Below are 25,579 nucleotides of genomic sequence, written 5' to 3' on the forward strand. Positions count from 1 at the left end.
CACCCTCCATCGCTAATGCTGGAATTCAATATGGTGTTGGCCCACATTTAGCCATGATGACAGCTTCCACTCTCGCGGGCATACGTTCAGTCAGGTGCTGGAAGGTTTGTTGGGGAATGGCAGACCATTCTTCACTGAGTGCTGCACTGAGGAGAGGTATCTATGTCGGTCGGTGAGGTCTGGCACTAAGTCGGCGTTCCAAAACATCCCAAAGATGTTGTATAAGATTCAGGTCTGGACTCTGTGCAGGCCAGTCCATTACAGGGATGTTACTGTCGTGTAACCACAGGTGCTCAAAAGTGTTGAAGCATCGCCATCCCCGAATTGCTCTTAAAAAGTGGGAAGCAAGAAGCTGTCTAAAACATCTCCAGGCCTGTGCTGTCGTAGTGCCACGAAAAACAAGGGGTGCAAGACCCCTCAGTGAAAAACACTACCACACCTCCGAATTTTACTGTTGGCACAATGCGCTGGCAGATGACGTTCACAGGGCATTCGCCATACCCACACCCTGCCATCGGATCGCCACGTTGTGTACAGTGATTCGTCACTCCACACAACGTTTTACCACTGTTCAATCGACCAGTGTTTACGCTCCTTACACAAAGAGAGGCGTCGTTTGGCATTTACCGGCGTGATGTGCGGCTTATGAGCAGCCGCTCGACCATGAAATCCAAGTTTTCTCACCTCCCACCCAACTGTCATAGTACTTGCAGTGGATCCTGATGCAGTTTGGAATTACTGTGTGATGGTCTGGATGGATGTCTGCCTATTACACATTACGACCCTCTTCAACTGTCGGCGGTGTCTGTCCGTCATTAGACGAGCTTGGTCTGTACACTTTTGTGCTGTACGTGTCCCTTCACGTTTCCATTTCACTATCACATCGGAAACAATGGACCTATGGATGTTTAGAAGTGTGGAAATCTCACGTACAGGCGTATGACAGAAGTGAAACGCAATCACCTGACCAAGTTTGAAGTCCGTGAGTTCCGCGGAGCGCCCCATTCTGCTCTCTCACGATATCTAATAACTACTGAGGTCGCTGATGTGGAGTACCTGGCAGTAGGTGGCAGTACAATGCACCTAATACGAAAAACGTACTTCTGATCACATAGTGTGTCTGCTCTGAGTGGAGATGTTCTCCATGGACAATACGTGGCTTGTCCCGGGACCAGCATGTGCTGTTCTGGGGAGTTTACGTAGCCTGACAAATGAAACCAGTAAAGCAAGGGCTCCAAGTAACGTTAGCGATGAATGCTAACAGCCAGTTACAATAATGAACGTCCTGATCTTCAAATTTCAGCTCTTGCACCACACTCATACGATAGGCTTTTAATTTCATATCTTTTAGAGCATGATGTATGAGGTACACCATCCTGCTGCAATAACCTCCTTACTCGACTTGCGACGACTTCTCGTAATGTCCATGTGAATTCTGTATATAGTTTCAGGATTCCTCACCATCAGTCACCTATTCCTCTGCACATTCTGAACGGATTCTACAGCCCTCCATTTTTTGTGCAGGTCTCGAATAGTGCTAGTCGTAGGGAATTTCCTTACAGGATACTTTGCTCGAAACATTGTTTACATAACTTCATGGAGCCTGTCTTTATGCAATACGCCACAAAGTCAATTCGCTGTTCAGATGCAAACTGCCACATTTCTGCTACAAACCCACAACACGAGCTTCTCACAACGATTGACGGACGAACGCGTAGCTGCAATCTACGTTCAGACGAAATACAGTGTAGCCAATTTTCGAGAAAGTGTTGCCGTATCAAAAGCAGTTGGACTGGAGATGATTAACCGGTAAGTGAAGCCTGTATTATGTTCGTTAGCTTGCGGTAACTGTGCTTCATAAATTTTTCTAAAGCAAAACAATTTCCCTACATTATAAAATCACCATTGCTGAGAAACCAGGCGGGCAGATAGAAAACATAACTATCAACACAGATACGAAAGTAGACAGTAGTTAAAAAAAGGTTCAGTACACCTGATTCTAACACTACCAGCAGCGACACTACATACTGCTGCAGTAGCGCACCGAGCCTAGAGTAACATGGTTACTACAAAAGGGGCCGTATGTAGCGCGATAAATTGTAGCAAAAACGAAAAGACATCTATCATTCTACGGGTTTCCTAACAATTACAGCAGATGGGTAAAAGCACATTACAGGATTCTTTAATAGCAAGTTTTTGTAAACTTCATTTACTGGGCACTAACATTTGTTTTTAAGAACAAGAAATGGATAGCAAACGACAGAAGACATGATGAATTGCAGAAAACATCGTATATTTGCACAATAATATTAAATTATTATTACACTTTGAAAGAAACCAGTTTATGGATGCGTAAAATAGGAAACTTGTACAGAATGCAAAATCTACATTATTTAACGTGCCAGATAAGCCACAGTAAAGATAGCTGAAGAGATGATTACTACACAGGCGTCATAACATAATGACAAAAACAAGACTATTTCCTGACTCAAAAGAAACCAATTGCGCAATTCCAGTGAGCGTAGGCATTTGCTCTGCAGGGTAAGAGTGGCCGGTAGAAATTAAAATTTTACATGTTCATTCGACCAACACGATCATCTTCAGAACGGTGGAAATACGATTTGTTTTACTACTATACAACACGATAACAGACGTAACTTAAGACATGCTGGCTGTTGTGGCCGAGAGGTTCTAGGTGCTTCAGTCTGGAACCGCGCGACCGCTACGGTCGCAGGTTCGAATCCTGCCTCGGGCATGGATGTGTGTGATGTTCTTAGGTTATTTAGGTTTAATTAGTTCTAAGTGACTGATGACCTCAGAAGTTAAGTCGCATAGTGCTCAGAGCCATTTGTTACAAATATCGGTTTGTATGCAGCGCTGCTCTCATACATAAAAGGGAATTAGTTGGTTGGGTACAGTTAATGTAAACTCTCTAGTCAGGTGCATCCTAAAATAAAACAGCAAGACATACAGTTTTTTGTTGGTGGCCACCCTCTCGATACCAGCAATATTCTACTGTGTTTCTGTAAAATAGTTAACATATTTCTGTGACAACATTCAGATTTGATTTCATTAATGTAGAGGTACTTCGATACATCGATATGTATACAGGGTGTTACAAAAAGGTGCGGCCAAACTTTCAGGAAACATTCCTCACACACAAAGAAAGAAAATGTTATGTGGACATGCGTCCGGAAACGCTTACTTTCCATGTTAGAGCTCATTTTATTACTTCTCATCAAATCTCATTAATCATGGAATGGAAACACACAGCAACAGAACGTACCAGCGTGACTGCAAACACTTTGTTACAGGAAATGTTCAAAATGTCCTCCGTTAGCGAGGATACATGCATCCCCCCTCCGTCGCATGGAATCCCTGATGCAGCTCTGGAGAATGGCGTATTGTATCACAGCCGTCCACAATACGAGCACGAAGAGTCTCTGCATTTGGTACCGGGGTTGCGTAGACAAGAGCTTTCAAATGCCCCCATAAATGAAAGTCAAGAGGGTTGAGGTCAGGAGAGCGTGGAGGCCATGGAATTGGTCCGCCTCTACCAATCCATCGGTCACTGAGTCTGTTGTTGAGAAGCGTACGAACACTTTGACTGAAATGTGCAGGAGCTCCATCTTGCATGAACCACAGGTTGTGTCGTGCACATGTTCTAGCAGCACAGGTAGAGTATCCCGTATGAAATCATGATAACGTGCTCCATTGAGCGTAGGTGGAAGAACATGGAGCCCGATCAAGACATCACCAACAATGACGTGATTGCACAATTGCGTGCGGATTCTCGTCAGCCCACACATGTTGATTGTGAAAATTTACAATTTGATCTCGTTGGAATGAAGCCTCATCCGTAAAGAGAACATTTGCACTGAAATGAGGATTGACACATTGTTGGATGAACCATTCGCAGAAGTGTACCCGTGGAGGCCAATCAGCTGCTGATAGTGCCTGCACACGCTGTTCATGGTACGGAAACAACTAGTTCTCCCGTAGCACTCTCCGTACAGTGACGTGGGCAACGCTATTTTGTACAACAGCAACTTCTCTGACGCTGACATTAGGAATATCGTCAGCTGCACGAAGAATTGCCTCGTCCATTGCAGGTGTCCTCGTCGTTCATGTCGCGAGTCATAGGCTGGAATGTTCCATGCTCCCTAAGACGCCGATCAATTCCTTCGAACGTCTTCCTGTCGGGATACCTTCGTTCTGGAAATCTGTCTCGATACAAACGTACTCGTGGACGAACAGCATGAGCTGGGTTTCACACGATCGTCTTTTTCGAAACCCATGCTGATTCCTACAGAGTAGATTTCTAGTCTCCAGAAAAGTCATTATACTCGAACATAATACGTGTTCCAAAATTCTACAACTGATCGACGTTAGAGATCTGTTCTGCACATCTGTTCGACGTCCCTTCTTGAAAACGGGGATGACCTGTGCCATTTTCCAATCCTTTGGAACGCTACGCTCTTGTAGAGACCTACGGTACACGGCTGCAAGAAGGGGGGCAAGTTCCTTCGCGTACTCTGTGTAAAATCGAACTGGTATCCCATCAGGTCCAGCGGCCTTTCCTCTTTTGAGCGATTTTAATTGTTTCTCTATCCCTCTGTCGTCTATTTCTATATCTACCATTTTGTCATCTGTACGACAGTCTAGAGAAGGAACTACAGTGCAGTCTTCCTCTGTGAAACAGCTTTGGAAGAAGGCATTTAGTATTTCGGCCTTTAGTCTGTCATCCTCTGTTTCAGTACCATTTTGGTCGCAGAGTGTCTGGACATTTTGTTTTGATCCACCTACCGCTTTGACGTAAGACCAAAATTTCTTAGGACTTTCTGCCAAGTCAGTACATAGAACTTTACTTTCGAATTCATTGAACGCCTCTCGCATAGCCCTCATCACACTACATTTCGCTTCGCATAAATTTTGTTTGTCTGCAAGGCTTTGGCTATGTTTATGTTTGCTGTGAAGTTCCCTTTGCTTCCGCAGCAAGTATCCGGATAGAGGACTACCAGCGAAGACAGCAATACAGTTTGTATGAAAATTGGCGCAGCTAAGGATCTGTGCAAAAATGTAGATCGACACAGAACTCCTTCAGTTCGCAATCCAGAAGTTATTGCAGACACTCGCCGAAGAATTATTCAGAGCGCAGTCTATACGTAAATTAGTCAAACAGGCGCACGTAAGCAGGATGAGTTGCCAGCGATATTGAAAAGTCTTAATCTGATACCATATCGTGTGACAGTCATGTAGCAATTACGGGATGATGACAGTCAGAAACCGGTCGATTACCGCACGTGGCTTTTCAATAACATCAGCGATGGTTTGTAAGACCCTTTCCATTACATTATGAGGGATGAAGCAAGGTTTCATCTTCCCGATCGTGTGAATTCACAGAACACAATGTACTGGGCAACGGAGAACCCTAACACTGTGTGCCAGCCACCATTACACGATGAAAAAAATCGGCGTTTAGTGCGGTGTAACAGGGAACGCGCATCACTGGACCGACATTATACAGCTTTTTCCAGCAGGATGGGGCAACATGTCACACGTCCAAGATATCCTTGGAACGTGGCCACCATGTTCGCCGGATCTATCCTCACGTGATTTTTTTCCTGTAGGGACACTTCAAGAGATAGTGTCTATGAAACATATCCACACACAATGCTGGAACTGAAAGACATCAGCCGTGAAGTTGCCTCATCTATATCCGAACATGAAGCCGGGTGAGTAGATACGCTTAGACGTGCACAGCTGTGCATTGATGTTGCAGGGGGTCACTTTCAACACCTATAACTGCAATTTTCACCGTACTTCTCATTGTGAATGAATGGTATGTCCATTTCAGTTCTTCGTTTCTGCCATTTCACTGTATTTCCTTTATACTTTCACGAGCTACTTTTATCTGCACTATCCAGTTTATCACTAACCACAAAAAGTGTTGTTGCTCTCATAGTCACTATGCTACTTGCTCTCCCGATGAATCGCAAAAATGAGTACTGTGTAACGCGGTCGACAGAAATCAGTCTTTTTGGTTGTGGTGATAGACTAAACTGTGCGGTAGCCCAGATCTAGGTTGGGGTGAAATATGACTGATTGAGAGTTAGCGAAGCCAACGAATGCGAATGCCAAATAAACGCTGTGGTAACAGAGCTCACTGTAACGCAGCCTAATGTTTACGTTCGCGCCATGTTTGACCCCTTAAGACCTGAATAAATTTCTAGGTGAAAGATAAAATCGTGGAGCTTTAGAGCTCAGAAGAATGCAGCACTTGTTAGAAGCGTTGGTAGCTTCCTGAAGAATCAGCACCTACCGGTACTGGCGTTGAAAACAGTTAACCTCCCTATTATTAACTCATTTCTATGATGCGAATTCGCGACACTCGTCATTAAGGGGTTAATCAGTCGATTTAAACCAAACACTTGTATCGTAGACCTCATTTCCAGTGCTCATTCTCCCAAGCCTTTCTTCAGACTGCAATTTAAAACTTATCTTTTATCATATCTGTAACTACATTAGTAATCGCGAAAGCGTTACGGAGATGATAGATAAACTCCAGTGGAAGACTCTGCAGGAGAGACGCTCAGTAGCTCGGTACGGGCTTTTGTTAAAGTTTCGAGAACATACCTTCACCGAAGAGTCTAGCAGTATATTGCTCCCTCCTACGTATATCTGGCGAAGAGACCAGGAGGATAAAATCAGAGAGATTAGAGCCCACACAGAGGCATACCGACAGTCCTCCTTTCCACGAACAATACGAGACTGGAATAGAAGGGAGAATCGATAGAGGTATTCAAGGTACCCTCCGCCACACACCGTCAGGTGGCTTGCGGAGTATGGATGTAGATGTAGATGTACTTGATTCCGAAAATTTCGCGAGTTACCTTAATCGAATTTGTTTTCACAAACGCTTTCACAACTTCAGTTCTTTCTTCTATCGAGAAAGTCGCTCTGTAGACCGCAAAGAGAAACGTCTAACTTCACTAATGAAACAAACTGAAATGCTGACAGAAGAATGCTAACAATCGCTAATTGTATAAAACTGTCCATTGTTGTAGCTGTTCATTTCAGAAGTCGAAATATTACATTCGCATTCAAAAGGGGGGAGGGCTTCTTTTAACTGACTTTTAACACCATTGTCTCGTGTCTTCCCAGCTAAGAACTACGCAAATATTTTATCGGAAATTGTAATTTTATAGTACCTGAAATACCTAATTTGATGTTAGAATTTGACTGTATCTTATTTTTAAAAATCCAGTCAAATAAAATTTGTATGACTAAAACTACTCTTCTGGTCTTCCCGGCTACTTAGAAAGCAGTAGTTCAATGATAACTGGTTTGTTTGCATGCGTGAACGCCGATCGTGAGTCAGACGAGAGCGTTGTCGCTCACTGTGAACCGTCAAATGGGCCGGCAGGGCACGGAGGAGCCTAGTGATCTGCCTCGGGCGCCTACCTGCCCTGTCTGAACAGCCTGTTCAAAAAACACCAGCGTCTTCATTCAGACGGTCAGCGTACTGCTTGGATGTGGTGAAATACATTACAGCGACAGTGTATTTGTGGAAAGACAAGCATGCCGATAGTAGCCAGCTCCAAATCCTCTCTGATTCGTCAGTGGTTACAAGAATTTTCTGATTTTTCTACAGATAGAAGAGTTATTCACTGCAATGTGCGCAACAAAGACGTAAGTAAAATGTTAACCTTTTATCTGCTACATCCACTCAGAAAACAGTGATGCCACTGTCTTTCCCGAGTTAACTTGAACCAGACACATGCGAATGCAAAAAAATTGTTTTTAAACCCTTAATGTAGGTTAATTTTGCTACGTAGATCTCGTACGTAAATTATTCCATAAAGTATTTCTCATTTCTTTTTGTTTTTAGGTGCGTCCTGAACAGAGGTTGCATGTAAGTTAGCATGTTGCAGGGATTAAACGCCAGGCAAATTTTAAAAAGAATGAATCAAACTTGAAACAAACATTTGTAACTAAACCAAATGCAACAAACAAAAACGAATTTCATCTCGACCTGTGTCCAGCCATTGTTGGAGCATACTATTCAATGCAGTTGAAAATAGCCAGTTTAAAAGTTTTCTAGAGAAACAGTCACCGCAGCATTCCATCAGAATCCACACTGGGAAAGAACTATTTAGATACTTTATATGAAAATACATTGAGAAGGGTAAATGTAGATATAGGCGTTTCATAAATGTGGATTTCTGTCGATGAGGCAGCTGACAAGAGAAAGTCGACATGGGGCTATTTGATTGTTGGAAAGTTAGATCCTGACACTCGCTCTGTACGTCATCTGACCTGTAGCAAGGAGCTAAAAAAGACTAAGCAGGAAACAATTGCTCACATTTTTAATAAATCCCTCAAGTTACTTTTCCCCAACAGTCTAGATGATGATAATAAAGTACTTGTAATCTACATTGATGCAGCCGGATACATGATTGCTGCTCTTAAGTTGTTGATAGTATTTTACCCAGCTTTGCTTCATTCATATCACATGTCTTGCCCAAGCGACGAATCGTGTAGCTGAGACGATACGTCTCGAATTTCCACATGTAAATAAGCTAGTTTCAGCCATCAGAAAAGCTTTTTATTAAAGCATGTACAAGAATGCAGTTATTTCGTGAGGAACTTCCCAACGTACCACTTCCACCAGAACCCGTACTCACTCGCTAGGGAACATGAGTGTGCAGTCCCCATGCGCCTAATACCGTCATTTAAATATGCTACGGTGACATCTGTTGACGTGGAACGCTTATTCTGGACACATTAAGATGCTATTAACAATCGAGAGATGCAGTTTCTCAAAGGAAAATCTGCAGGAAGTGTTAGTTGTTTACTGTGACTGTAGTTATGGACATGGACAATAATATAATGTTGTCAGTCTATTAATCTTTCTAGACAATAAAATGTCAAATTTTGGTAACTTATTTTCAGATTTTTATAACCTATTTTTGTAAGTGATAGAACCTATTTAAGCACTTAATTTAAGATTGTTAGAACCTAAAAGTCCGAGGCTACGTGTGGATCATATGAAAAAACGGAGCACATTCTCCAGAGAAGATACTCTGAGCAAAAGAATGTTCTGTGAGAAAGATCTCAGTGTACTATGAAAATTTCGAGGATGTTCTCGGACGAGTGAGTTCTTTCTCACTTTCTCCTCAACTTTCTGAGAATGTTCTTGGTATGAGTTATATGCTACGTCTGGTACATAATGCGCGCGTGATCATGCATTTCAATCAGCTCACCCAAATACGCAAACTATTTAGTGTACAAATATAGAACTGGTATCAATGTGTTCTGGAAGAGTTAAGTTATGTTTAGAGTGTAGTTTTATGTGCGGCAGTAAATTTTTAAGACGTTTACGGACAGCTTACGAATATTGATTTTCCGACGATGTTACCGTATTTTCGACATGCGGAAAAGTTTCTTGTTATCGAAGTTCAGGAGAAAACATCATGCGAACATCTTAAGAATACAGCGCATTGTCATCCACTCCAAACCGAAACTCTGTCCGAGCTGTCTAACACCATATAATTTCCTATACTGTGTGAAAACGTATCTTTGAGATCTTCAGTCCCATAATTCCCCTACGTTTCTGGGTGCTTTTAGGGTAACATGATGAACAACTAAAAATGTCAGTGTCGCAGTTTTCTGGTTTATACCCAAGTAACCCTTCACAACAATCTGAAAACCATGGTCTGCTAAATAGCACAAATATTTCCATTTTCGCATCGGTTGACAGGTCCTTCCCCTTCCCTACTCTTCTTTCGCGGTTTTCGGGAAGGAAGTGAATCGCCAAGCCAAATATGTTTTTATTCTTAAACCTGTATAAACTTCCTCAGTCTCTCTCTTCAGTGTTTAATCGGGCTATGTATATCTCTTTTTGTCTTCCGAACAACATTAGTTCTACTATTTTTTACAAAAAAAATCTCGGTAAAACTTAATAGAACTTACTGAACCTGAAGCATGATACGGATCTCACCTTAAAAAAAAAAAAGTAAGTGTTCTCCGTTTGTGAGAAGCTTTGCTAGTTTTATTCATAAGAAATTGGAGAATATTCTTCGCGCTGAGCAATTTCCCCCACCCTTTTACTCAAACTGAGAACGTTCTCAGGTCAAGTACACAGATGACGAAAATCTAGGGATACTTCCTAATATCGTGTCGGACCTCCTTTTGCCCGGCTTAGTGCGGCATCTCGACATGGAACGGACTCAGTAAGTCATTGGTAAGTTCTCTGTATTGAGTCATGTTGCCAATATAGCCGTCCATAATTGTGAAAGTGTTGCCGGTGCTGGATATGGTGCACGAACTGACTTCTCTATTAAGTCCCATGTATGTTCAATGGGATTCATGTTGGGCGATCTGGATGGCAAAGTCATTCACTCGAATTGTTCAGTATGTTCTTCAAACTAATCGCAGACAGTTGTGGCCTGGTGACATGGCGTATTGTCATTAATAAAAAATTCGGTTGTTCTGAAACGCGAAGTCCATGAATGGCTGCAGATGGTTTCAGTGTAGCCAAACATAACCATTTCCAGTCCGTGATCTGTTCATGTGGACCAGAGGACCCAGTCCATTCCATGTGAATACAGCCCACCATTATGGAGCCACCCTGTGCTTGCACAGTTGTCTCTTTGACGACTTGGGGCCTGTGCCACACGCGAACTTTTAGTGTCAGCTCTTACCAACAGAAATCAGGACTCATGTGACCAGGCCATGCTTTTTCAGTCGTCTGGGGTCAATCGATATGGTCATGAGCCCAGGAGACGCGCTGCAGCCGATGTATTGTTAGAAAAACCACTCGCGTCTTTCCGCTGGTGCCACAGCCCATTAACGCCGAATTTCGCCGCACCGCCCTAACTGGCACGTTCGTCCTACGTCCCACATTGATTTATGTGGTTATGTCACGCAGTGTTGCTTGTCTGTTAGCACTGACAACTCTACGCAAACGCCGCTGCTCTCGGTGAAGGTCGTCGGCCTTGCGTTGTTCGTGGTGAGCGGATTTCCGGAAATTTGCTATTTTCAGCACACTTTTGACACTGGATCTCGGAATATTGAATACCTGAAAGATTTCCAAAGTATAATGTCCCATGCGTTTAGCTCCAACTACCACTTCGCATTCAGAGTCTATTAATTCCCGTCGTGCGACCATAATCACGTCGTAAATTCCATGTCCTGGTCACAGGAGTCACGATTTCAGTTGGTAATAGCTGACACTAAGAGTTCGAGTGTAGCAAAGTCCCCAGAAGCCATGGACCCAAGTCGTCAAAAAGACACTGTCCAAGCAGATGGTGGCTCGATAATGGTGTGGGCTGTATTTACATGGAATTACACTTTTCACTTGAATCGCCTGAGAACAAATCAGAGCTCCGCCAACGCACTGTCCTTTCATACCTTGTGTACCAGATATTACCGCCGTCTGTATATGTGCATATCGCTATCCCATGAATTACGTCACCTCACTGTATTCTCCAATGGGCTTTATTCAAGTTAACCTGAGACTGTTCTCCGAAATTCCAAGAATAAAGTACATTCTCCGTTCTGTTCATACGATCCAATAAAAGATTTAAAAATATTTTATTTTAAAACTGCAACTGAACATAATATAGATTTATCATTCTTATCATATAATGGCAAGCATTCAACAGTTACTAAATCGGTTCTATTGTCATATCCAATAGCTCTACAAATGACAAGTCCAACAGTTGGACAGGAATGGATTTCGGGAATTGCTGCTTGCTGTGAGCATTCATTAGGTCGTCTGCGAACACGTTGGCGTCGATATGGCCTTCAGAAACAGAAACGGAACTCGTCAGTGAACCACCCACACTACCACTCAATGTCCTAGTCGACACAGGCTGTATGCCATACAAGCCTGTTGTCTGTGGTGTGGTGTCAACGGTAAACCGACGCATGACAACGCGAGATCTCAACAAAGGTCCCGGTTCGTCGTGCCACTGTGCCTGTAACCTGTGCCCGGACTTCAATGTTGTCATCAATTTATTCTTCAAAGCCAGTCGAACGATGTTGCGATATTGTTTTGTTGTAGTCCTGTTAAGGACCCGTGCCTGCTCTTTTTGTCACATTGTTGTCGTGAGTCCATCTCGTGGCTACTCGGTGATTAGCCATAGGGCCCTACACAACACGTACAAATTTATCTGGACCATTTTATCGGCCACGTGATAAATTGAACGTGTGGAGGGGCTTCCCGATCGATCATGAAATTCAGCAGCTCCGAAAAGCAGGTATCATCTTTATTAGATAATTACGAAAATCATCGGCTCTCATCTCTTTGCAATTTACTATTGCGTTGGCACCAATTCGCAGTTCCCGCCAATCTGGTATCGCCCGTATAGGGTGTATAACAGAACATTTTGTTCTTATTTTTTTACCTGACATGCCTTTGCAGACCTTATAATTGTAATTAACTTCTGCATAAGCTATAGATTATGACTTCCAGTGTGTGAAATATGTAACAGTAAAATTTACAATGATTTAGTTACAATGTACACTTTTTCCCCTGTAGTGTTCTACGGTTAAGTAACAGAGCGCGGGTGAATTTCCTTCTTTGCATGTCACCTCTTTGCCCACAGCTTTCTCTCGACTTTTCTTGGCATTGCTACCTCTAAAACGGCGAAGGCAAATCCTAGTCTTTGTTTCTGTGTCAAAAGTAGCATATCGTCGAACACAACCTTGGTGAATTTCCTAAAACAATTCGCAACCAGACAGGGTGGCGCTGCAGTCGCCGCGTGCAGTCGGTACATTCCATATTATGATGTGGAAAGCCATGGTGTGCAGTGACTATTTAGGTGTTTGTTGAGGGAGGAACGAGCAGCGCTAAGTTACGTCCAAATAACAATCAGCCCATTCTGTTGCCATTGCTACAATTTTGGGATGATGTGCTCCTTTCAATAGAATTACGCATGTGCACAAATTTCCAGCTGTACCGAATACGCTCTCCACCATGTTAAGCTCCCGTGGGCAACATAATCCTTAGGTTCGTCCACCAGGGAATAAATGTGGACCATGATGGGGCGGCGTATGAACCATTCTGCATTACTTGCACCATCTCTTCAATGCAGCAATAAGTGAAATTAGTGTCCTCAAAATTTCGGAAGGTGATATTCAATACTTCCTTAATTGTTTCTCAGAGATTGCAGGACAGAGTTGTAGCTAAAGAAGAATGTAACATGTACTTAAACTATTGCTGAAAAAAGCTATTAATATGTATTTCGCGGGGAATTTTATTATTTACGGAGGGTAGTGTTTGTAATACAGGAACTGCGTGTAGCCATTCCTTCGATTTATTCATATTTTGGTATCCACTTGTGTGCTGTATACTGACCAGTAGTGTTTTGTCGCATTTTAATTCTACTGAGATGTAAACAATGTAATAACTCTACATCTGTCTCTGTTGTAAAGATAAATCCTTTCTCTGTATGTTCTTCTATGTAACATCTTTGGCCAGTCACATTCGTGCTGTGCTGGAAACCGGGTGATTTGTAAGTACGGTTGCAACAAACGGTTGTTACTTGTTTTTGATATGGGAATACCAGCTCATTCATTTAATTCCACAATTAATTACCGCCTCAGTCCCGGTGAATTCACATTTTTTAGTGTGATAGCTACTAACGTGTGGAAAGCAAAATGGGCTTTTTACAATGGCACAGGGAATGGGAAAATATAGAAAAAGTTTATTTGATGGTACAACCGCCAGCAACTGGAGATTTCGAAACCTGTTAATAAACGCTTTAGCTGCTTAAGACGTAAACAAAACATGTTATGGCGGTATATCCATTTAACATGGGCTGCGGGCTCTACCATGTCTGGGATCCTGCACACCAGTGCATATTTCTTTGGAGGAGATAAACGATTGGCAGATTTGAACTAAAAACAAGAACTTTTTTCTCATGTCTGCGCATGGTGGTGCAGCGTCTTTAAAGCACTGAAAATTATATAAACCCCCTACATAAACTGTGCATGTTTTCAAGCATTCGAATAATACATACGATGTAATTCTATTTCTTAAACAGCGTTTTACTAATTGGCACAGGAGTTTTATTTACGTATTGTGGCCCACTATGGACTGCTGAGTATTACTACGAATTTTCATCACAATGTTAGTAACATGTTATTTGCTTCGTTTTGCAGTGTTAACGAAGCTCATAAAAATCGTTTGGTATCATTTGGCGCTAAACGGCGTGTCGCGATGTTTTTCTGTGTGGCACAGAACTGTGGAACATGCCGTGAAAGAACATTCAATTTACTTTTTAACGTGAGATGCCATAACAAATCAATTTCTAGACTGTCTATATAAATCAGTGCCTGCAGTGGCGAGCAATTCTCGGTTCTGCTTGCAGGTAATTCGAGAAATGGCAAAAACTTACAATGGTGGTTAGTTGGTAATATTACTGTTCCCACTAACAGAAATCAAGAATCTGAACACCCAGACCACTTGGCCAGTTCTAGTGTATACTTGACCAAGTAGCAATTGGTCCAAATATTTGTGAATTTTATAATAGAGAAATTTATTTCTAAAAAGTATTTTTCCCCTTTCTACGTGATAAGTCAACGCTGGTGTTTTGTATGCTTATAGGGCCGTATTTAAAGTAGATTGCGCTATTTTGACGATATTCAAAAATCAATGTGCATAACATCTGTTAGGCTTAAATTAATGAAATACAATTTTATTAGACATTACCTCCACACATTATACACACAAATTCCTTTAAAAATAACGTTGTGTTGTTAAATACGAAACCCACAATTACTCAGTGCCACAGGCTCCGTGCAACATCAAAATGTTGCTTGAGTTACACAGCGCCTTTCATTTAATCACAAAATACACGGTGATTTGTTGATATTAAAGCTTAAGAATACGGCCGGAATCATTTACGAGGCAGGCATATATCAGAATTATGTAAAGGGTGCAGACATGTAGGCGAGAAGTACATCTTCTTACATAAAGCATAAAAATTGTCGTTAAGCACTCTGAAAATTATGTTTTTAGAAGAAGTAAAGTAATACTAACTTTACAGAAGCATACTCTCTTCCATGCAAGTCGAAGGTTTTTCACCATTTTACAGTACATCGTGAAGTGGTTTCTGTTCGTTTTAACAAACAGTAGATCTAGCCTTGACGATGGTCTCGAACACATTTCAGATAAGATGAAGAAAATGGCTAAACTGACGGCCATAAGCGAGTGGGTGGTTGTTAACTAATTTCGTAATGTACTGTGACGCTGTCGTCAATTTTCCCAAGTGCGTAACGAGATGTCTGTAGGATGTACGTGTATAAACCCTCACACACAGTTCTAATTGCTCTGTTTTGTGCAATGAATAATTTTTGCCTAAAGGAGGTGGTATCCTAGAATGTTGTGTTGTAATGCTTTGAGACATCAGTGAATGAATGAATGAAAATATGTTAACTTACTGACATTTATATCGCAAAAGTTGGTAGTTACGGCAAATGCAGCTGAACCTAAACGCTGGAGCTGGGCTGCTAGCCTATGTTCCAGTTAGTTTTTCATCGATGTACACGCCTACGAACGTAGGTCACTCCACGCTGTTTATTATTTCTTGTTGATATACTACGTTAATATGAGATGGGATATTTTTGACAGTACGGTACAAGACTACATGAGATGTGTTTTCAGAGTTTAAAGCTAACCTATTGGTGCATAGAAGTCACTTTCGCATTAACACTTACTATTTTCTCTGTAGTTGCGTCGTTGTTCGGTTTCAAACCAGTGATTCTATAATCTGCCAGCAGGATTGCCCGATTCAAATAAAATGGCAAATCATTAACATAAAGAAAGAACATAGTGGGCCAATCATCGAACTTTGTGAGACTCCTAGGGCAATTCTGATGCAGATGATGTGATGTCCCCCATCGTATTACTCGAATAGCCTAGGCCTACTTCCTGCAATGGTTTCCTAAATAAGAACTAAGCCAGGGCTCACCTAATCGAACGATCATCCAAAGTAAATAGTGTTCCTTCTTGTCACAGACGTGTGTGAAAAATTGGTGTAAGAAAGTATGTAGTGAAAGACGGTTAAAATTATTTTTCGAGAGGTTTTTGATCAAATTTTGAAATGTGGGTCGTTTACGCAAATTGTTTTCCAGAGACAAGTTCGCAACCGCTAAAATTTATTGAATTTGGTGTAATTAGGAAGGTAAAAGGATCACGTATGATACACAGTTATTAAGATGCTGAAATTATGCATACCTACAAATATGTATAGTTCCCTACTGAAAGTCGTTTCTAAAGATTGTGTGTTGCAAATTTCAGGAATTTTTCATCAGAGTGACATACTTCTCATGCCTATTACTATACTTTTCAACATAAAAAATCAGAAGGAAGGGTGTTCTGTTCAGTGATTCAAAAAAGAAAGACCATTAGGACTTTGTTTTTATAAAATAGATCTGATGATGGTCATTATAGCCCGAAACAGGTAATCTGTTAACAAAAAAAGTGACCATAGACGTAAATTAAAGGAAACTTATTAGAAAGAATATAAATAAAAATATATTTGTTTCATTTTATGACTATTAGGTAGTGTACACCAAATCATCTTCAGTTCACATAATATGTATCCGTGGCATTCTAAAATGTATTCCTTCTTTGATACAAGTTATTAATAGAGAATATTGTGTTCGGAATGTATGTCGGTGATCAGTGTTTGTGCTTGCACTGGAGCCAGCAAACTTCCTAAAATATTTTCGTTGAGTATCTAAGCAAACATCCGCATGAAGTGATTACGAATAAACTGAAGGTGGTCAACTTAGTCTCATGAATTCGACAATTTCCTCTGTGTTCCTCGATTATGTCTAGAATTTTTCCAAGTCCCCCATTGGTTATTGTAAATAGTTGCAACGAACATTTCTTTTTTATAATGAAAGATACATTGGTTTCTAAGCACAGGGTGAACGCGTATGAATTTAGTACGTGATGAAACACCATTTATCAGTACCTGTTTTAACTCAGTGGTGTGAAAAAATTATTGGTATTGTCCCAAAAATGGTAGAAGCAGATTCATAATATTTTTGTAACGAATTTGTGAATTTTGCTATCTCCTCTTTTTTGACGTAAACTGGTTGTATTCCTGTAATATGAGTTTTGGCAAATGTAAACAGATCTTTTGGACTTAAAATGTGATAGTCTGTCGGACGCTGTGAACTTGGTTTAAGGGGAGTTGGAATGCCCTATCTCGCCAATGTTAAATTTGCTAACTTTGTGTACCTTTTTCTTTGGAACTATTATCTTCAGAACTTTGAAATTCTGGCAGAGGTTTTCAGCATATATTGTGAGCCCACTGAACTAGAACCAATGTTTTCTTTTTGTTGGTATAGTATTTATGAATTTTTTACCATTAAGCCATTTTTTATTGGAAAAAGTATAACATAAACTTCCCTAGTTCAGAGAATAAGCCAGTTCTTGTCATGATTCTAGTTCAGTGGCCTCTTTGAACTGTTTTGCAGCATTTCTGAAAATTTGAATGTTGTTGGTTGAGTGGTTTATGAGATAAAGGTACATGTAACACTAAAAATGTCAAATGCCAGAAAATGCGATTAAAGTAATTTATTATGAAAATTCACAAATACCTTTTATTCTATTATCAAAAGTGTCCAGCAGAGTAATCAGGGTCATCTTCTAGTTCTTCTTCTTCACCTAGAAGCTTTCTTCTCCTTGCTGCCCTTGCTTTTTTTGTATTAAATTCAGCTGCATACTGAGCCTTCCTTACTCGCACGCTGTCCAGAAGCTGAAGACCTCTGATGGTGTTGATACCAGGAGCAATGCCGAGCCTTGCCATGACCTTTAGCCTACCCATATGACCATCATTGAATGAAATAACAGCATCACTGACTCCCCATTTCAATGTTTTTATCCCAACAAATACATTCTTAGGTACACGAGTCCAAATGAGGTTGTTGAACGACTCGTTTTGATTCTGGGTACAACCATGAAGACATTTTCGCAGAAGATCAGGATGCCCCAAGTCTCTATATATTGGTTTAATTACTTCCATAACAGCCAATGGAATATAATTTTTATGGTGATAAGGATCCCCAGTAGCTTGAGATTTTCTATAATTGCACCATGACTGAGGACCATCTGGACAAGCAAAATGTTGAGGATTATCATCAGTTGATGATCGATGTAAATATGTGGCCCATACAGCTTGTCTCATTTCCTGCAAATTATTTGCATTATTTCTTATTGCCATACCATAGTATTGTTGTAATTCATTTATAATTTTATCTGACAGGCGACCTCTAATGGTTTTACCATCTGACAAAATTTTGTCCTTCAGATTCTGTTTCAGTTTCCTTAGACGAGTGCCCATTCGTTTCTGAACATGACCGACACATTCTAGTTTAGTTATTGTCTTATTGACATATGGCATGGATTCTGTAACACTTTTGTATGCCTTGGAGTCCCCATCTCCAAGGAATTTTGTGTAAAATACTCCCCGTTCTTTTTCTGATCTGCTAAACATTTTCACAGCAGCGGCAGCCTCCATGCCTCCACTCGTACCTTCATAATTCTTGCTACATATGTGAGCTGCTTCTATCTTACCAGATGCACAATGGTAACAATGTTTAGTGAGCACTTCATAGTCCAAAACTTTACCGCTGTCCACACTAGTAACAGTAGCAACAGCATTTTTGGATGTGTGACCCCTTTTCTGCCAGGTTCCATCAAAAGCAACAGGGATATCTGGGTTTCCTTCATTTATATATTTTGCTTCACTGGCAGCAGCTTTCATTGATAAATCTGCTACAGACTGAACAGCATCTCCTATCACTTCAGTGTAATTGTCAATTTTAGCAGGTGGAGGTGGAAGATTCATTATGGCACAAAATGTTTGAGCAGCAGTATGTCCTTTACCAATTGCTCTCATTGCATACATTAGCCTGATATTACTCTCAAACAAATTGCTACTGCATGTTTTAGAGCTCCAAAAACAGGTCTCATTTTCACAACTGGCACAAACTATAGCAATTTTGCAGGAAAGTCCTATAGATTTTGTTATGTTCATATCAAAAGAACCTCCACAAAGATTACAACACAAACATTTCTTCATAAACTGAGTAAAAACAGGAAAGTCGACTAAAACATATTGTTCATTAGAAGCTTCATCTGTAATTTCACTTGCACAGTTTGATAACTTCTTTTTTGATGCACTGGTGGGCGTGTCTCCTTCACACATCTCAGCTGTACAAACGTCAGAACTTTCACCAGCATCAACAGGTGCTGAAGCAGAATCACTTGAACAAACGTTATTTGTAAATCTATTACCGCGAAACTTTCGCTTTTTAAATAATGATGCACTCCTAGGCATCGTAGAAACTACGCACTCACCACTGAAAGTCAAAACAAGACAGATAACAAACTCCAAATGAGCGACAAACTAAACTCGAGGCTCAAAACAAACACTCACAGATCAAAAACTGAACAATAAACACAGCTAGTCGTAAAAACAATGGTACCTATGGAAGGATCAAAGATTCTACAACTGAAGAGTGAAATCCACAGCCTTCTATATGTAATGTTTTCGGAAATGCGAAGATTTAAATGTGTACAAATCACAAGATGGGTAACTTTGCTGGGCGCACATGTAATTTTGAAAAATTAAATAAAAATACTTCCAATTGGAATTTCTTAACAAATTTTGCACCATTTTAAGCAGAAAATTTCAAATTAAGTTATAAGGTTAAAAACTGAAAATGTGAATTTTTTCCATTTTCCGGCATTCCAACTCCCCTTAACGTAATAGGACCACCAACTTCATCACATGTATTTTTTGCTATAACTAGTGGCAAAAAATTCCATTCTGTTGGCACAGATTTACAACAAAGTTCTTACGTTTTTGTATTTGCAGAACTGCCATCACTTTAAGTGACTGACACATTGGTTAGAAACAGCCCGAAAAGCTTGTAAGCGTGCTAAAGGGTCGGTTGTACAGAGAAATAAATGTTCAGAAAAAAATTCAGTACGTTTCTCCGTTTCCGAGTTAATTCAAACGATCCCACTCCAAAAGTGTGCTTCGTTTGGTTTCCTATAACCGATATAAAAATTAGAGGTGGGACGGTAGTAAGGATCGAACCCGAGCCCAAGGCTCAGCAGTCTATGAGACGGATTTACACTAATGACTGTATCTGGTGGGCCGTTTCAGTTTGCGCGCGCAACGGCCGGATGAGCAATCTTGATTAACTCTGAAATACCGCAACGTATCGATATATATTTTTTTTTCCGAAGAATTATTTGTCAGCACCACCTACTCTACAACCACCTTAGAAACTTTCCCGACTGTTCCTGACCACCCTGTATAGGTAAGAGCGATTTTCTGGAAATTGTAGAAGGTATTGGTATCAAGCTGCAAACAATTGTACAATACAGTGACACTCTTTCATAGCACATAACAAAAGGGTGAAGGGTAATCTGAATGTTGCACCAGTGAAATCCTTGCGCAACATTGCAAAACGTGTACTTTTCTGCAAAATCCACCATAATAATGCATGAAGTGTCACAAAGTGTTTCCTTACTTGATTTTAATTAGTGACTCAGAGATTTCGATATTTAATGATTTTGTGTAAAGTTGAAGCTGTTGGGTGAAACACTCAGTAAATTTCTCAACTGTCTTCATTAATGGGTCCAGTGTAAATCGATCAGATTGGATCAAGTGCTTGAAAATAGCATTTTCAGTATCTAGTGGAGGAGGATTGAAGCATCAGAAAAAAAAAATTAAAAAATGCAGTTCTTATTCTTTAGTACACACAACATCAATGCAGTGTGCATTCCCCAACTCAGTGAATATTAGGGTTTGTCAGTTGTGAGCGCTGCAAGATCCATGAGCTATTTTATATTTACGTGACAAACCCTAATTCTAGGGCTATATTTTATCTGTGACACATGGATCTATGCCGACAATTGTAAAAATGGCGATGGTACATTAGTCCTTACTAATGTAAAATTGCTACCTTCTGAAGAAGACAAATTTATATTTGTTGAAACCTAGGTAAAGAATTTCTTTATTCATTGCAACTGGTCGGCTGTTTATAATTTTATTACGTGAAACCGTTGCTGTTGTGCAGCTATGTTTAAAATATACAAGTGTATGTATCATTACTGTATTTAAGTGGTATCTATAGTCATCTACACAACTTATGTATGACGTTTGCAAGAGACATCAGCTTGATGGCCTATAGGCACAAAATGTAAATAAACTAACAAACAAAAACCACTTAACAGTCTCATGTCTAGTATTGTCTGTGAGTACTGCTGCTAGACCAACTTCCTCATTATTCCATACGTTTTTTTACCATTTGAAGCATTAATCATTAAAGTGTTACTGAAAAAGTATGAGATCTAGCAAGAAAGGGAAAACATCCTTCTCTTCATTGTCATTCCCTTTCATCTGTGCACAATCACGGTAACCAATTATACGTAGTGCCGTTCAGCATTTTCAGATTAAAACCGTTTTACTTTGAATGCCCTTCATATATGTAAGCTAGGAGAAGGTATGATGACAGACATTATGTGAAACAAAAAATTAAAAAATTAAGATGATGTAACTTGTGATTTTGGTGAAAAAAATCCTAAAAATTTGAAATAATATTCAAAAAAATTATCATTACAGATTTGAAAATATATGTGTGCACAATTCCAGCATTTTAATAACTGTATATTGTAGTTGATCCTTTTATCTTTCCAGTGATAGTTGCTGGAAAAAATTTTCTGGTAGATTATTATGGTTGAACAATAAAATGCTTTCAGTAGGTCACAGGTCACCAGTGATGATACTTCATTGTTTAAAGATTTTATTATTTGCTAAGTAATTATGTGAACAGCTGATTCTAAGTAGAGTTGCCCTTCTGAAATCCAAACTGTGGTTGGCCAAGTATCCAACTACTAAGGGGTAGAGTTACAAACCTGGAGTCCATTACTTTCTCAAAAATATTTAGTAAATGATGTAAGGAGTGACACTGAGCAATGGTTACTGAAATCTTTGGAATCAGAGTAATTAAATTCTGCAATCGTTGATCGTTGAAAAAGCTCCCTCCAGCATCCATAAACCCTTTTATGTCAATGGAATTTATGTGCTGAAAGTCGTGGTTAAGTTCATGTTCCGTTGGCTGCAAGAGTATCTGATTCTTCCTCATCATGTCAGTTATTAACATCTTCAAAATTCTGAGGTATATCTTCCACACATCTTTCTGCATTGTTGTCCAGGTATTTAAGTTTTCTTTTTTATCCTTTTTTTTGTGGAGGTTCCTTTTCCTTCATTTCCTCTGAAGTCATGGATCGTCCAAAAACAATTTTACATTGTTCCAGATACCAAAATCTGTAACCATTGGGATTGTAACCAATAACCAATCACAAAGTACTTTTATGTCCATCGTAAACCTGCTAGTCAATAATTTCTGAATGAGCAAGTGTGCGATGCATCCACACGCATGTAGCTTTTTCGAATGATGTTTCTATCCATACCGCGGTGCTGCTGGACTGTCTCCATTTATAGTCTAGAAATATCTAATTTCTTGTTGTACTTTTTAAGTCATTACTAGGTGCCTTGTCTTGTGCAGTTAGCATTGGTGCTGTGCTCCGTTATAACTATATATTCTCTCTATATCATTCTGTATAAACTGGCCTTTCAACTTGCTCTATTCTGACCCCATGGAATCGTGTGTTACTTTTTCATTTTTGATGATGCTACTGACAGGAGGATAATGGAATGTAGTCAAATTAAATCGGGTGATGCTGAGGGGATTAGATTAGGAAATGAGACACTTAAAGTAGTAAAGGAGTTTTGCTATTTAGGGAGTAAAATAACTGATGATGGTCGAAGTAGAGAGGATATAAAATGTAGACTGGCAATGGCAAGGAAAGCGTTTCTGAAGAAGAGAAATTTGTTAACATCGAGTATAGATTTAAGCGTCAGGAAGTCGTTTCTGAAAGTATTTGTATGGAGTGTAGCCATGTATGGAAGTGAAACATGGACGATAACCAGTTCGGACAAGAAGAGAATAGAAGCTTTCGAAATGTGGTGTTACAGAAGAATGCTGAAGATAAGGTGGGTAGATCACGTAACTAATGAGGAGGTATTGAATAGGATTGGGGAGAAGAGAAGTTTGTGGCACAACTTGACTAGAAGAAGGGATCGGTTGGTAGGACATGTTTTGAGGCATCAAGGGGTCACAAATTTAGCATTGGAGGGCAGCGTGGAGGGTAAAAATCGTAGAGGGAGACCAAGAGATCAATACACTAAGCAGATTCAGAAGGATGTAGGTTGCGGTAGGTACTGGGAGATGAAGAGGCTTGCACAGGATAGAGTAGCATGGAGAGCTGCATCAAACCAGTCTCAGGACTGAAGACAACAACAACAACAACAACAACAAACTGACAGGTATTGTTTTCTGGGCTCTGAGGTCATATTTGGATCATACCAGTGAGTAGCAGAGAAGGTTGAGAATACTAGTCTCTTCTCCTGGAGTTTCAACTAATCTCTCAGTCTGCGGCTTTGTCCCCAGAACAGATTGTGTCCCCTTGGTTGTGAGTCAAGTGGAAGGCTTGAACTAGAGACTCTGAGGGTTCTGTGAGAAATTAGGCTGTGACTTCCTTGACTTGTGCCATGTGGTTGAAGGATCTCTCCAAATAGATCAGATATGCACTGCATATCACAGGCAGCTACCCAAGTAGTCGACTGTGTATGGGGTGCATGCAAGGGTTCCTTAGATTGGGTGGCTCCATCCAATCCAGATAATTATAGCTGTGAGAAACCCAGAAGTGTCAGTGTAAGATTAAAATGTGATAGTAGCAAAATACTAATGGTTAACTCGTGAAGCATTCTTCACAAAGTGCCAAAGTTAGAAGTGCTCCTAAAAAGCACCATAGCACACATACTAGGCACAGAAAGCTGGTTAAAACCTGAAGTCATAGTAGTATGGTCTTTGGGGAAAATTTTATTATATCCCTAAAGGATAGGGAAATGATGGAAATGGAGGTGGTGCATTTTTTGCAGTAGACAAGAAACTCAAATCCTCCAAGACAGAAGTTGAAGCTGCACATGAGATTGTTTGGGCAAGATTCAGTATCAAGAGTATATAAGGGCCCTTCTTGATCACTGGGTTGTCCTAATGTAACTGAAAATTTAAGAGATCATCTCAGTTTGCTTTTACTTAAGTTCAACAACCATACTGTAATCATTGGAAAAGACATGTAATCATCTAACAGTCAATAAGAATGATTATAGTTTTGATAGTGTTGGGAAAGACAATAAATCCTCTGAAATGTTACTAAATGCCCTCTCTGAAAACTAGCTGGAACACATAGTTAGGAAACCCAATCATGACGGAATACATTATATCTCATGGCAGCAAACAGACCTGACCTCTTTGAGGAAGTCCACATGGAAGCTGGTATCAGTGACAATGAGGCAGTTACATTTGCTAAACTGAACAGAGAAAGAGTGTGTCATGTCTCAGTGAGGAACTTGTTGAAGTTTTAGCTTATAACAGGAGCGTGTAAAGGAATTATGGATCATGTTACAAAGAATAGTTGACCATGCAATTGGTAGATATGTACCCAGAAGAAAAATTCGTAATGGGAGAGATCCTCAGCGGTATACAGTCATTGTAAAGAAGGAGAGATTGCTCCATAATAGGTATAATCCAAAGCATAGGGCTGTGGATAGAGAGGTGCTGAATGAAACGTTTAATGGTCAAGAGAGCAATGCATAAAGCCTTCAGTGACAACTGTAGCAAAATATTGGCAAATAATCCATTACACAACCCCAAGAAATTCTGATCATATGTAAAGACTGTTAGTGGTACCAAAGTTAGTGTCAGCCGCTCATGGATGAGACAGGAAATGAAACTGATAGTAGCAAACAAACAGCTGCAATGCCTAATTCTGTTTTCAATTCTTCTTTACAAAGGAAAGCTCAGGAATATTTCCCCAATTTAATTCTCATACTAGTGGACAGATGGCTGAAATAAATATTAGTTCAGTGACATTGACAAACAGTAGAAATTGTTAAAATTGAACAAAGCTCAAAGGCCTGATGGTGTCAGATTCTGTACCCAATTTTTGGTTGAGTTTAGCCCCTCTGTTACCTGATCGATCATAGATCCCTTGAACAAAAAACTATGCCATGTAGCTGTAGCACGGGTCACACCTGTCTACAAGAAGGTTAGCAGAAGCGATCCACAAAACCACTGTTCAATATCCTTGACGTCCATTTGGTGTATAATCTTAGAACACATTCTGAGCTCAAACATAATGAGGTATCTCAAACAGAAGGATCTCCTCCATGCCAACCAGCATGGATTTCAAAAACAGCTCCTGTGAAACCGAACTCGCACTTTTCCTGCATGAGATCCTGAAAGCCGTGTAACATGGCAGTCAGGTAGGTGCTGTATTTCTAGATTTCTGAAAAGCATTTGACTCAGTGCCACACCAATGCTTATTATCAAAAGTGTGATCAGATGCTGTATCATGTGAAATACATGACTAGTTTGAGAATTTCGGAGGTAGGGAGGATGCAGCGAGTTA

At 40.3% G+C, this 25,579-nt stretch overlaps 1 protein-coding gene across 6 annotated transcripts in view; it reads left to right on the plus strand.

The window, feature by feature from the left end:
• Positions 1-25,579, plus strand: part of LOC126190318 (uncharacterized) — a 592,731-nt gene that overhangs the window by 272,786 nt on the left and 294,366 nt on the right. The window lies entirely within an intron of this gene.

The sequence above is a fragment of the Schistocerca cancellata genome, chromosome 1 (assembly GCF_023864275.1).
Source record: "Schistocerca cancellata isolate TAMUIC-IGC-003103 chromosome 1, iqSchCanc2.1, whole genome shotgun sequence".
In the NCBI taxonomy this organism is placed as follows: Eukaryota; Metazoa; Arthropoda; class Insecta; order Orthoptera; family Acrididae; genus Schistocerca; species Schistocerca cancellata.